This window comes from Rosa rugosa, chromosome 6 (genome assembly GCF_958449725.1).
Source record: "Rosa rugosa chromosome 6, drRosRugo1.1, whole genome shotgun sequence".
NCBI lineage: Eukaryota > Viridiplantae > Streptophyta > Magnoliopsida > Rosales > Rosaceae > Rosa > Rosa rugosa.
In genome coordinates, this window is record NC_084825.1 from 34,911,579 (window position 1) to 34,925,038 (window position 13,460).

Genomic DNA, 13,460 nt, shown 5'->3' on the forward strand with positions numbered 1-13,460 from the left:
AGGAACTCGTTTGCGTGGTCGCCCATTAGTACAGTGAGTGGACTTTTGTTTTCAAATAAGTGATGCATGCATTTATTTATTAAAGTATGCTTTATTTATTTAACATATTATTTTCCGAGCATATGAATTGATTTTGGAATTTGATTTCAATTTATCTCGTGGATTTGCTTTCAATAATGATTTTCATGAAGTAATTATGATTTATACCGGTTGTGAATTTTGATTATTAATTTGTTATGCTCGGATTCGAATTTATAATTGATGTTGAATTTGGACGAATTATTTTTCCGAGGTGATTTCCGGAATTAATTATATTTCTATTCGTTGTTTTGGGATTTCTGGAAAGCTTTTCGAAATGGGATTTCGATGCAGTTATTTCTTATTTATCTATCGACTTTCGGTTTTGGCATTGGGAATGCCTTGTTGATGATCTAATTATTTTCTTAGCGTGTGGGACACGCTGTTGATTTATACGACGTTTTACGAGAATTTCCGGGTACGGTTGGGAATCGTACCCGTGTTTTCTTTATTCGTGGGACATGGGGAAGCCTTAAGGATTTATTGGATTTTATTAGTTTTTACCCGCCATACCTGGGTCGTCATATTTATTGCTAGCTAGCCTATTAGTACTCCTCCCTGCTTACTATGTGTTTGTGGGTGAGTAAGAGCAGAGCATGGGATGCTCCAGAGTGTGGGACACTCCGACCCGAGCCTGGGAGGCTCCCTTCTTTCGTATGGTGAAACTTCTTCCCCATATTTTATCGTTGCTTGACTAGCGGGGCTAGTCCGATTTTCACTGTAGCCAGCGGGGCTGGTCTTATCTTCTTGAGAAACGAGATTTCAGTTTTACGATATATTATTTTCGAATGTTTTGACTAGCGAGGCTAGTCGGTTTATCGTTTTGAAATCCTTGGATTTAAAGCTAAATGTGTTTTACCATTTGTGCATGCATCGAGGTTTTTAATGAAATAAATGTGGGAAAGTATGAAATCCTTCTTATTTTAAATTGTTTATTTTTGTCCACTCACGCTAACGTTTTTCGTCTACTTTCCCCTGGGCCTTTCGGTTTCTAATGCCCAGTTTGCAGGCGCTATTAGTTGAGGTCGGGCGTACATGGATCGAGGCATAGTTGACGAATAGCTTCCGCACTTCTTTGTTTGGCTCTGATCTATTGTGGGTTACTATTTTGGGTAGTCCACTTTAGGGGTGACTCGACCAGTTCTCGGTAGAGTTATCTCTAAGGTGGGCCCCGCAGGGCCACCTCGGATTTCAGGGTGAAATTCGGGGCGGGTCCTGTCAACTTGGTATCAGAGCATTAGGTTGTTAGGTTCTGTAGACTCGTTTCTATCCTGTTACCTTATATGCTTGGTGTTGCCCAGTACCTCTCGAGTGATGGCCCGACTGCAGCGGTTCCCCATCGTGTACTCTTCGGTGCTGTGGTATTCATCAAGTGTGTAAGGTACAAAGCTAGTTGGTTTTCTTCTGGTGCTATGCCTCTTGTACGCCGACCTCTTAGGGTTTTCTTTGCGTATTCGTTTGGTTAATTTTTTTGCGCCTATCTCTGGTGATGGTAGAGTAAAACTACTCTAGAGTTTCGAGTTGTGCTACGAAATGTGATTCGAGGAAAATGTTGTGGTTGTCTTTTCCTCGATGCCAACAATTTTGTTGGGGCATGGATTAAGGTGCAGAAATCGGAGTTCGAGGTTTTGTTTGAGTGTCTGAGACGAGTGACAATAGCTTTGGGCTGCCTCTGGATGATAAAATTGTTTCGGAATCTGGATTATTGTTGAATTGAGACTAGTAGTAATTGTGGTTCTGATTTTGAACCGAGTTTCGGTAGATGTGTCATGTGATGTGATCGGTTGTTAAGTAGCATTTGAAATATTATTGGGAGTTTTTGGTGATTCCTGGGGAATCTCAGTGTTGGAAACCATTTATAGTGGAAAATTAAATAAATATTTTGAATTTTTATGGCTAGATGTTGTGTTTCCTAGTGACTCTGGTCACTGATAAAGGTGAAGTATTCAAGTGGTGATAAATTCGAGAAATTGGATCGTTATGTAGTGGGACCACTTTCAGATCCGTCTGTTGTGTGGTTTGATACTAGATATTGGACGAGTGCCATTTGTTCTCTATCATGGATACCATTTAAGGAAGACTTGGTGAATGGTGTTTTGTAGTCCGGGAAAATTGTTTGTTGTTTGAGTTTAATACGTGTAGGGGATTGCTTTGGAGGAATTGAGTGGTCTTACTATCTTGGTGCTATTACTGGTGGTAATGGTTAAGCTGTGAGATATTTGTTCTGACGATGAAACGAGTTTCGAAAGATGTGTTACATGACGTGATCGGCTATGTAAGTGACATTTGGGGACGTGTGTAGTTACTACTTATCCGTGTGAATTTCGAGGGCGAAATTTTATAAGGAGGGGAGATTGTAACGTCCCGAACCTGAATTTACCGGTTTACTAGTCATTTGGACGGTAAACGACCTTTACTTTCACTTTTACTGTCGGTTTAGTACTTTTAGTGGCCCTAAAAGTTGACTTTTTATTCGGGTCAAAATTTGAGAAAATGTTCTTCATGAAAGTTGTAGAGGACGTTAAACCGAGCGCGTGGATATGTGGTGCGTAAAAATCGGAGCTCGTATGCAAAAGTTATAAGCGAAAATGTGAAAATTACTGTTCATGGTAAGTAGTATATATATTTGAATTTTTCACTGTGGCCGGTAACTTTTTCTTTTTCTCTTTCTCTTCCCCCGCGTGTTCTCTCTCTCGTCCCCGAGCCCTTGCTCTCTCTCTCTCACCTCTGCAACTCCGGTTGCTCTCTCTTTCCGGCCACCAAAAAGCGTGAAACCGGTGACTACGGACTCGTCTCGACCTCCTCTTGGTGCCTGCGGTGGTGGCTCATGGCGGCTTGGCCGGAAAATGACGCATCGAGCTGTGGAAGTTTCACTGTAGCAGAAGTGGTCAACGCCGATTTCTTCTGATTCCGGCTACCCTAGACGGCAAAGTTGGGTCCTTTGGAAGCGCCTTACGACGTAGATGATGCTCCTCAAATCTCTTGAAGCGATTTGCAGCGTGGAAGAAGAAAGCATAATTGGAAGATTTTACTGTTCATTCGGGTTCAATCTTCCCCTTAATTGTTGAGGTACTTCTACTCATTTTCTGACTTTGTCTCAGTTGAGAAAAGTGTTAGGTTTTATGAGTAGGTGTTGTTGCCAAAGTTTGGTGGCCATCGGAGCTGGTGGCGGTGGCGGCGGCGCCGCCACTGTGGGCGGCGGTAGCGGCGGCTAGGGTAGCTTTTTAACTTCATTTTCTGGCTAGTTAAATTCTAAAATTATCATAGAGCTTGTATGTGAAGTTTGGTGAATTTTGGAGGAGTTTGGAATTATTTGTGAATTTCCGAAGTTTGAAGTTTTGTGATGTAATTGTGGGAAATCCGGCCGTTGGATTTCCCTCGTTTTCATTGTGGAATATGTAGATTGAGGAATTGGTGTTGTGGAAGAGATTTGGGTGGAATTTGAGAAGTATTGGAGATAGAGATTTTCGCGTTTCGTTTAGGTTCGTATTTATTTTATTCGAATTGTCGTTTATGGAAGTGTACTTGTGTACAGGATGATATATTGAGCTACCGCTTGACGAAGGAACTCGTTTGCGTGGTCGCCCATTAGTACAGTGAGTGGACTTTTGTTTTCAAATAAGTGATGCATGCATTTATTTATTAAAGTATGCTTTATTTATTTAACATATTATTTTCCGAGCATATGAATTGATTTTGGAATTTGATTTCAATTTATCTCGTGGATTTGCTTTCAATAATGATTTTCATGAAGTAATTATGATTTATACCGGTTGTGAATTTTGATTATTAATTTGTTATGCTCGGATTCGAATTTATAATTGATGTTGAATTTGGACGAATTATTTTTCCGAGGTGATTTCCGGAATTAATTATATTTCTATTCGTTGTTTTGGGATTTCTGGAAAGCTTTTCGAAATGGGATTTCGATGCAGTTATTTCTTATTTATCTATCGACTTTCGGTTTTGGCATTGGGAATGCCTTGTTGATGATCTAATTATTTTCTTAGCGTGTGGGACACGCTGTTGATTTATACGACGTTTTACGAGAATTTCCGGGTACGGTTGGGAATCGTACCCGTGTTTTCTTTATTCGTGGGACATGGGGAAGCCTTAAGGATTTATTGGATTTTATTAGTTTTTACCCGCCATACCTGGGTCGTCATATTTATTGCTAGCTAGCCTATTAGTACTCCTCCCTGCTTACTATGTGTTTGTGGGTGAGTAAGAGCAGAGCATGGGATGCTCCAGAGTGTGGGACACTCCGACCCGAGCCTGGGAGGCTCCCTTCTTTCGTATGGTGAAACTTCTTCCCCATATTTTATCGTTGCTTGACTAGCGGGGCTAGTCCGATTTTCACTGTAGCCAGCGGGGCTGGTCTTATCTTCTTGAGAAACGAGATTTCAGTTTTACGATATATTATTTTCGAATGTTTTGACTAGCGAGGCTAGTCGGTTTATCGTTTTGAAATCCTTGGATTTAAAGCTAAATGTGTTTTACCATTTGTGCATGCATCGAGGTTTTTAATGAAATAAATGTGGGAAAGTATGAAATCCTTCTTATTTTAAATTGTTTATTTTTGTCCACTCACGCTAACGTTTTTCGTCTACTTTCCCCTGGGCCTTTCGGTTTCTAATGCCCAGTTTGCAGGCGCTATTAGTTGAGGTCGGGCGTACATGGATCGAGGCATAGTTGACGAATAGCTTCCGCACTTCTTTGTTTGGCTCTGATCTATTGTGGGTTACTATTTTGGGTAGTCCACTTTAGGGGTGACTCGACCAGTTCTCGGTAGAGTTATCTCTAAGGTGGGCCCCGCAGGGCCACCTCGGATTTCAGGGTGAAATTCGGGGCGGGTCCTGTCAACTTGGTATCAGAGCATTAGGTTGTTAGGTTCTGTAGACTCGTTTCTATCCTGTTACCTTATATGCTTGGTGTTGCCCAGTACCTCTCGAGTGATGGCCCGACTGCAGCGGTTCCCCATCGTGTACTCTTCGGTGCTGTGGTATTCATCAAGTGTGTAAGGTACAAAGCTAGTTGGTTTTCTTCTGGTGCTATGCCTCTTGTACGCCGACCTCTTAGGGTTTTCTTTGCGTATTCGTTTGGTTAATTTTTTTGCGCCTATCTCTGGTGATGGTAGAGTAAAACTACTCTAGAGTTTCGAGTTGTGCTACGAAATGTGATTCGAGGAAAATGTTGTGGTTGTCTTTTCCTCGATGCCAACAATTTTGTTGGGGCATGGATTAAGGTGCAGAAATCGGAGTTCGAGGTTTTGTTTGAGTGTCTGAGACGAGTGACAATAGCTTTGGGCTGCCTCTGGATGATAAAATTGTTTCGGAATCTGGATTATTGTTGAATTGAGACTAGTAGTAATTGTGGTTCTGATTTTGAACCGAGTTTCGGTAGATGTGTCATGTGATGTGATCGGTTGTTAAGTAGCATTTGAAATATTATTGGGAGTTTTTGGTGATTCCTGGGGAATCTCAGTGTTGGAAACCATTTATAGTGGAAAATTAAATAAATATTTTGAATTTTTATGGCTAGATGTTGTGTTTCCTAGTGACTCTGGTCACTGATAAAGGTGAAGTATTCAAGTGGTGATAAATTCGAGAAATTGGATCGTTATGTAGTGGGACCACTTTCAGATCCGTCTGTTGTGTGGTTTGATACTAGATATTGGACGAGTGCCATTTGTTCTCTATCATGGATACCATTTAAGGAAGACTTGGTGAATGGTGTTTTGTAGTCCGGGAAAATTGTTTGTTGTTTGAGTTTAATACGTGTAGGGGATTGCTTTGGAGGAATTGAGTGGTCTTACTATCTTGGTGCTATTACTGGTGGTAATGGTTAAGCTGTGAGATATTTGTTCTGACGATGAAACGAGTTTCGAAAGATGTGTTACATGACGTGATCGGCTATGTAAGTGACATTTGGGGACGTGTGTAGTTACTACTTATCCGTGTGAATTTCGAGGGCGAAATTTTATAAGGAGGGGAGATTGTAACGTCCCGAACCTGAATTTACCGGTTTACTAGTCATTTGGACGGTAAACGACCTTTACTTTCACTTTTACTGTCGGTTTAGTACTTTTAGTGGCCCTAAAAGTTGACTTTTTATTCGGGTCAAAATTTGAGAAAATGTTCTTCATGAAAGTTGTAGAGGACGTTAAACCGAGCGCGTGGATATGTGGTGCGTAAAAATCGGAGCTCGTATGCAAAAGTTATAAGCGAAAATGTGAAAATTACTGTTCATGGTAAGTAGTATATATATTTGAATTTTTCACTGTGGCCGGTAACTTTTTCTTTTTCTCTTTCTCTTCCCCCGCGTGTTCTCTCTCTCGTCCCCGAGCCCTTGCTCTCTCTCTCTCACCTCTGCAACTCCGGTTGCTCTCTCTTTCCGGCCACCAAAAAGCGTGAAACCGGTGACTACGGACTCGTCTCGACCTCCTCTTGGTGCCTGCGGTGGTGGCTCATGGCGGCTTGGCCGGAAAATGACGCATCGAGCTGTGGAAGTTTCACTGTAGCAGAAGTGGTCAACGCCGATTTCTTCTGATTCCGGCTACCCTAGACGGCAAAGTTGGGTCCTTTGGAAGCGCCTTACGACGTAGATGATGCTCCTCAAATCTCTTGAAGCGATTTGCAGCGTGGAAGAAGAAAGCATAATTGGAAGATTTTACTGTTCATTCGGGTTCAATCTTCCCCTTAATTGTTGAGGTACTTCTACTCATTTTCTGACTTTGTCTCAGTTGAGAAAAGTGTTAGGTTTTATGAGTAGGTGTTGTTGCCAAAGTTTGGTGGCCATCGGAGCTGGTGGCGGTGGCGGCGGCGCCGCCACTGTGGGCGGCGGTAGCGGCGGCTAGGGTAGCTTTTTAACTTCATTTTCTGGCTAGTTAAATTCTAAAATTATCATAGAGCTTGTATGTGAAGTTTGGTGAATTTTGGAGGAGTTTGGAATTATTTGTGAATTTCCGAAGTTTGAAGTTTTGTGATGTAATTGTGGGAAATCCGGCCGTTGGATTTCCCTCGTTTTCATTGTGGAATATGTAGATTGAGGAATTGGTGTTGTGGAAGAGATTTGGGTGGAATTTGAGAAGTATTGGAGATAGAGATTTTCGCGTTTCGTTTAGGTTCGTATTTATTTTATTCGAATTGTCGTTTATGGAAGTGTACTTGTGTACAGGATGATATATTGAGCTACCGCTTGACGAAGGAACTCGTTTGCGTGGTCGCCCATTAGTACAGTGAGTGGACTTTTGTTTTCAAATAAGTGATGCATGCATTTATTTATTAAAGTATGCTTTATTTATTTAACATATTATTTTCCGAGCATATGAATTGATTTTGGAATTTGATTTCAATTTATCTCGTGGATTTGCTTTCAATAATGATTTTCATGAAGTAATTATGATTTATACCGGTTGTGAATTTTGATTATTAATTTGTTATGCTCGGATTCGAATTTATAATTGATGTTGAATTTGGACGAATTATTTTTCCGAGGTGATTTCCGGAATTAATTATATTTCTATTCGTTGTTTTGGGATTTCTGGAAAGCTTTTCGAAATGGGATTTCGATGCAGTTATTTCTTATTTATCTATCGACTTTCGGTTTTGGCATTGGGAATGCCTTGTTGATGATCTAATTATTTTCTTAGCGTGTGGGACACGCTGTTGATTTATACGACGTTTTACGAGAATTTCCGGGTACGGTTGGGAATCGTACCCGTGTTTTCTTTATTCGTGGGACATGGGGAAGCCTTAAGGATTTATTGGATTTTATTAGTTTTTACCCGCCATACCTGGGTCGTCATATTTATTGCTAGCTAGCCTATTAGTACTCCTCCCTGCTTACTATGTGTTTGTGGGTGAGTAAGAGCAGAGCATGGGATGCTCCAGAGTGTGGGACACTCCGACCCGAGCCTGGGAGGCTCCCTTCTTTCGTATGGTGAAACTTCTTCCCCATATTTTATCGTTGCTTGACTAGCGGGGCTAGTCCGATTTTCACTGTAGCCAGCGGGGCTGGTCTTATCTTCTTGAGAAACGAGATTTCAGTTTTACGATATATTATTTTCGAATGTTTTGACTAGCGAGGCTAGTCGGTTTATCGTTTTGAAATCCTTGGATTTAAAGCTAAATGTGTTTTACCATTTGTGCATGCATCGAGGTTTTTAATGAAATAAATGTGGGAAAGTATGAAATCCTTCTTATTTTAAATTGTTTATTTTTGTCCACTCACGCTAACGTTTTTCGTCTACTTTCCCCTGGGCCTTTCGGTTTCTAATGCCCAGTTTGCAGGCGCTATTAGTTGAGGTCGGGCGTACATGGATCGAGGCATAGTTGACGAATAGCTTCCGCACTTCTTTGTTTGGCTCTGATCTATTGTGGGTTACTATTTTGGGTAGTCCACTTTAGGGGTGACTCGACCAGTTCTCGGTAGAGTTATCTCTAAGGTGGGCCCCGCAGGGCCACCTCGGATTTCAGGGTGAAATTCGGGGCGGGTCCTGTCAACTTGGTATCAGAGCATTAGGTTGTTAGGTTCTGTAGACTCGTTTCTATCCTGTTACCTTATATGCTTGGTGTTGCCCAGTACCTCTCGAGTGATGGCCCGACTGCAGCGGTTCCCCATCGTGTACTCTTCGGTGCTGTGGTATTCATCAAGTGTGTAAGGTACAAAGCTAGTTGGTTTTCTTCTGGTGCTATGCCTCTTGTACGCCGACCTCTTAGGGTTTTCTTTGCGTATTCGTTTGGTTAATTTTTTTGCGCCTATCTCTGGTGATGGTAGAGTAAAACTACTCTAGAGTTTCGAGTTGTGCTACGAAATGTGATTCGAGGAAAATGTTGTGGTTGTCTTTTCCTCGATGCCAACAATTTTGTTGGGGCATGGATTAAGGTGCAGAAATCGGAGTTCGAGGTTTTGTTTGAGTGTCTGAGACGAGTGACAATAGCTTTGGGCTGCCTCTGGATGATAAAATTGTTTCGGAATCTGGATTATTGTTGAATTGAGACTAGTAGTAATTGTGGTTCTGATTTTGAACCGAGTTTCGGTAGATGTGTCATGTGATGTGATCGGTTGTTAAGTAGCATTTGAAATATTATTGGGAGTTTTTGGTGATTCCTGGGGAATCTCAGTGTTGGAAACCATTTATAGTGGAAAATTAAATAAATATTTTGAATTTTTATGGCTAGATGTTGTGTTTCCTAGTGACTCTGGTCACTGATAAAGGTGAAGTATTCAAGTGGTGATAAATTCGAGAAATTGGATCGTTATGTAGTGGGACCACTTTCAGATCCGTCTGTTGTGTGGTTTGATACTAGATATTGGACGAGTGCCATTTGTTCTCTATCATGGATACCATTTAAGGAAGACTTGGTGAATGGTGTTTTGTAGTCCGGGAAAATTGTTTGTTGTTTGAGTTTAATACGTGTAGGGGATTGCTTTGGAGGAATTGAGTGGTCTTACTATCTTGGTGCTATTACTGGTGGTAATGGTTAAGCTGTGAGATATTTGTTCTGACGATGAAACGAGTTTCGAAAGATGTGTTACATGACGTGATCGGCTATGTAAGTGACATTTGGGGACGTGTGTAGTTACTACTTATCCGTGTGAATTTCGAGGGCGAAATTTTATAAGGAGGGGAGATTGTAACGTCCCGAACCTGAATTTACCGGTTTACTAGTCATTTGGACGGTAAACGACCTTTACTTTCACTTTTACTGTCGGTTTAGTACTTTTAGTGGCCCTAAAAGTTGACTTTTTATTCGGGTCAAAATTTGAGAAAATGTTCTTCATGAAAGTTGTAGAGGACGTTAAACCGAGCGCGTGGATATGTGGTGCGTAAAAATCGGAGCTCGTATGCAAAAGTTATAAGCGAAAATGTGAAAATTACTGTTCATGGTAAGTAGTATATATATTTGAATTTTTCACTGTGGCCGGTAACTTTTTCTTTTTCTCTTTCTCTTCCCCCGCGTGTTCTCTCTCTCGTCCCCGAGCCCTTGCTCTCTCTCTCTCACCTCTGCAACTCCGGTTGCTCTCTCTTTCCGGCCACCAAAAAGCGTGAAACCGGTGACTACGGACTCGTCTCGACCTCCTCTTGGTGCCTGCGGTGGTGGCTCATGGCGGCTTGGCCGGAAAATGACGCATCGAGCTGTGGAAGTTTCACTGTAGCAGAAGTGGTCAACGCCGATTTCTTCTGATTCCGGCTACCCTAGACGGCAAAGTTGGGTCCTTTGGAAGCGCCTTACGACGTAGATGATGCTCCTCAAATCTCTTGAAGCGATTTGCAGCGTGGAAGAAGAAAGCATAATTGGAAGATTTTACTGTTCATTCGGGTTCAATCTTCCCCTTAATTGTTGAGGTACTTCTACTCATTTTCTGACTTTGTCTCAGTTGAGAAAAGTGTTAGGTTTTATGAGTAGGTGTTGTTGCCAAAGTTTGGTGGCCATCAGAGCTGGTGGCGGTGGCGGCGGCGCCGCCACTGTGGGCGGCGGTAGCGGCGGCTAGGGTAGCTTTTTAACTTCATTTTCTGGCTAGTTAAATTCTAAAATTATCATAGAGCTTGTATGTGAAGTTTGGTGAATTTTGGAGGAGTTTGGAATTATTTGTGAATTTCCGAAGTTTGAAGTTTTGTGATGTAATTGTGGGAAATCCGGCCGTTGGATTTCCCTCGTTTTCATTGTGGAATATGTAGATTGAGGAATTGGTGTTGTGGAAGAGATTTGGGTGGAATTTGAGAAGTATTGGAGATAGAGATTTTCGCGTTTCGTTTAGGTTCGTATTTATTTTATTCGAATTGTCGTTTATGGAAGTGTACTTGTGTACAGGATGATATATTGAGCTACCGCTTGACGAAGGAACTCGTTTGCGTGGTCGCCCATTAGTACAGTGAGTGGACTTTTGTTTTCAAATAAGTGATGCATGCATTTATTTATTAAAGTATGCTTTATTTATTTAACATATTATTTTCCGAGCATATGAATTGATTTTGGAATTTGATTTCAATTTATCTCGTGGATTTGCTTTCAATAATGATTTTCATGAAGTAATTATGATTTATACCGGTTGTGAATTTTGATTATTAATTTGTTATGCTCGGATTCGAATTTATAATTGATGTTGAATTTGGACGAATTATTTTTCCGAGGTGATTTCCGGAATTAATTATATTTCTATTCGTTGTTTTGGGATTTCTGGAAAGCTTTTCGAAATGGGATTTCGATGCAGTTATTTCTTATTTATCTATCGACTTTCGGTTTTGGCATTGGGAATGCCTTGTTGATGATCTAATTATTTTCTTAGCGTGTGGGACACGCTGTTGATTTATACGACGTTTTACGAGAATTTCCGGGTACGGTTGGGAATCGTACCCGTGTTTTCTTTATTCGTGGGACATGGGGAAGCCTTAAGGATTTATTGGATTTTATTAGTTTTTACCCGCCATACCTGGGTCGTCATATTTATTGCTAGCTAGCCTATTAGTACTCCTCCCTGCTTACTATGTGTTTGTGGGTGAGTAAGAGCAGAGCATGGGATGCTCCAGAGTGTGGGACACTCCGACCCGAGCCTGGGAGGCTCCCTTCTTTCGTATGGTGAAACTTCTTCCCCATATTTTATCGTTGCTTGACTAGCGGGGCTAGTCCGATTTTCACTGTAGCCAGCGGGGCTGGTCTTATCTTCTTGAGAAACGAGATTTCAGTTTTACGATATATTATTTTCGAATGTTTTGACTAGCGAGGCTAGTCGGTTTATCGTTTTGAAATCCTTGGATTTAAAGCTAAATGTGTTTTACCATTTGTGCATGCATCGAGGTTTTTAATGAAATAAATGTGGGAAAGTATGAAATCCTTCTTATTTTAAATTGTTTATTTTTGTCCACTCACGCTAACGTTTTTCGTCTACTTTCCCCTGGGCCTTTCGGTTTCTAATGCCCAGTTTGCAGGCGCTATTAGTTGAGGTCGGGCGTACATGGATCGAGGCATAGTTGACGAATAGCTTCCGCACTTCTTTGTTTGGCTCTGATCTATTGTGGGTTACTATTTTGGGTAGTCCACTTTAGGGGTGACTCGACCAGTTCTCGGTAGAGTTATCTCTAAGGTGGGCCCCGCAGGGCCACCTCGGATTTCAGGGTGAAATTCGGGGCGGGTCCTGTCAGTCTTTGGAGCCAAGTCCAACAAATATTCCATCATGATAACCTATGCCACATATATAAAATCCACTGTTCTAAAAAAAGGCCGCCCAGGCAGCCTAGGCGACGCCTAGGCGCTGGGCGGCAACAGGCCGACTCGAGTAATGGGTAATCAGAGGTATTGGACGGTCAGGATTTAGGCGGGCACCTAGGCGTCCTGGGCAGGCGCCTAGGCGGGTTGGGCGGGCGCCTAGGAGGGCTGGGCGGCCGAAGCGGCTAGGCGGTTTTAGGCGTTGAAATTCATCAGATGATTTAGATTTGAGATCTCAATGATTTTCGAAGCAAATGGAATTCATCTTTACATCTACATTTGAGATCTCATTGAAACTCTGAATTCTGAAACACTTAATGACCTTATGTTTAATTGATCAAAACATCTCAATGATCAATGCTTAGGATGATGAGGAGGAAGAATTATCGATCTGGGATTCTGGGAAGGTAGAAAAAATGAAAGAGAAGATAGACGAATTGAACTTTGTCTTTTAAAAAAAGAAAAAGAAAGATGGTTATGGGTTTTTTAGTCTTCTTAACCCACTGTTTTTTTTTTTCCTTAGAATATTCTTAACCCACTGTTCTACTAAAGTGCTAAGGTGACTTAGCAAATTGACCCACGAATCAACAATATATGATTAAATGAAATAGAAATTCTAGTAAATATAAACTCTTCTAAGTAGTTTTTTAAACTCTCTTTAAGTCTTTATATATATTTTATATATAATTATATGATATAAAAATAAAATAAAAATTAATAAAATAAAAACCGCCTAGGCGCCTGGGCGCTAGTCCCTTGGCCACCGCCCTACTAGCGCCTAGCGATTTTTCGAACCTTGATAAAATCGTATAAGAAATCTGCACCATTGCTTGTGAAGCAACACATGGAATTTGAAAAGTACAACCGGAAAAATATTTTTTATCATAAAAATGATTTCAATTACTATAAATAAGTATCTGATAAAAAATAAGAATATATATATATAGAGCCGTTCGAGAGCGGACGTCCGCAACCCAGAAAAAGTGCGGACGTCGCTCCTCCGGCCTCGATCAAGCTTCGACGGCGCGGCGGGGCTTGCCGGTGGGGGGCTAGGGGTTTGAGAAGTCGGTCTGCAGTCGGGTGGAGTCGCCGGCGATGAGGTTGCGGCGCTGCCCAGAACCTTGCAGTTGCAGGTCCGGCCGCTGCCCAGAACGTGCAACCTCGATCTCCTCC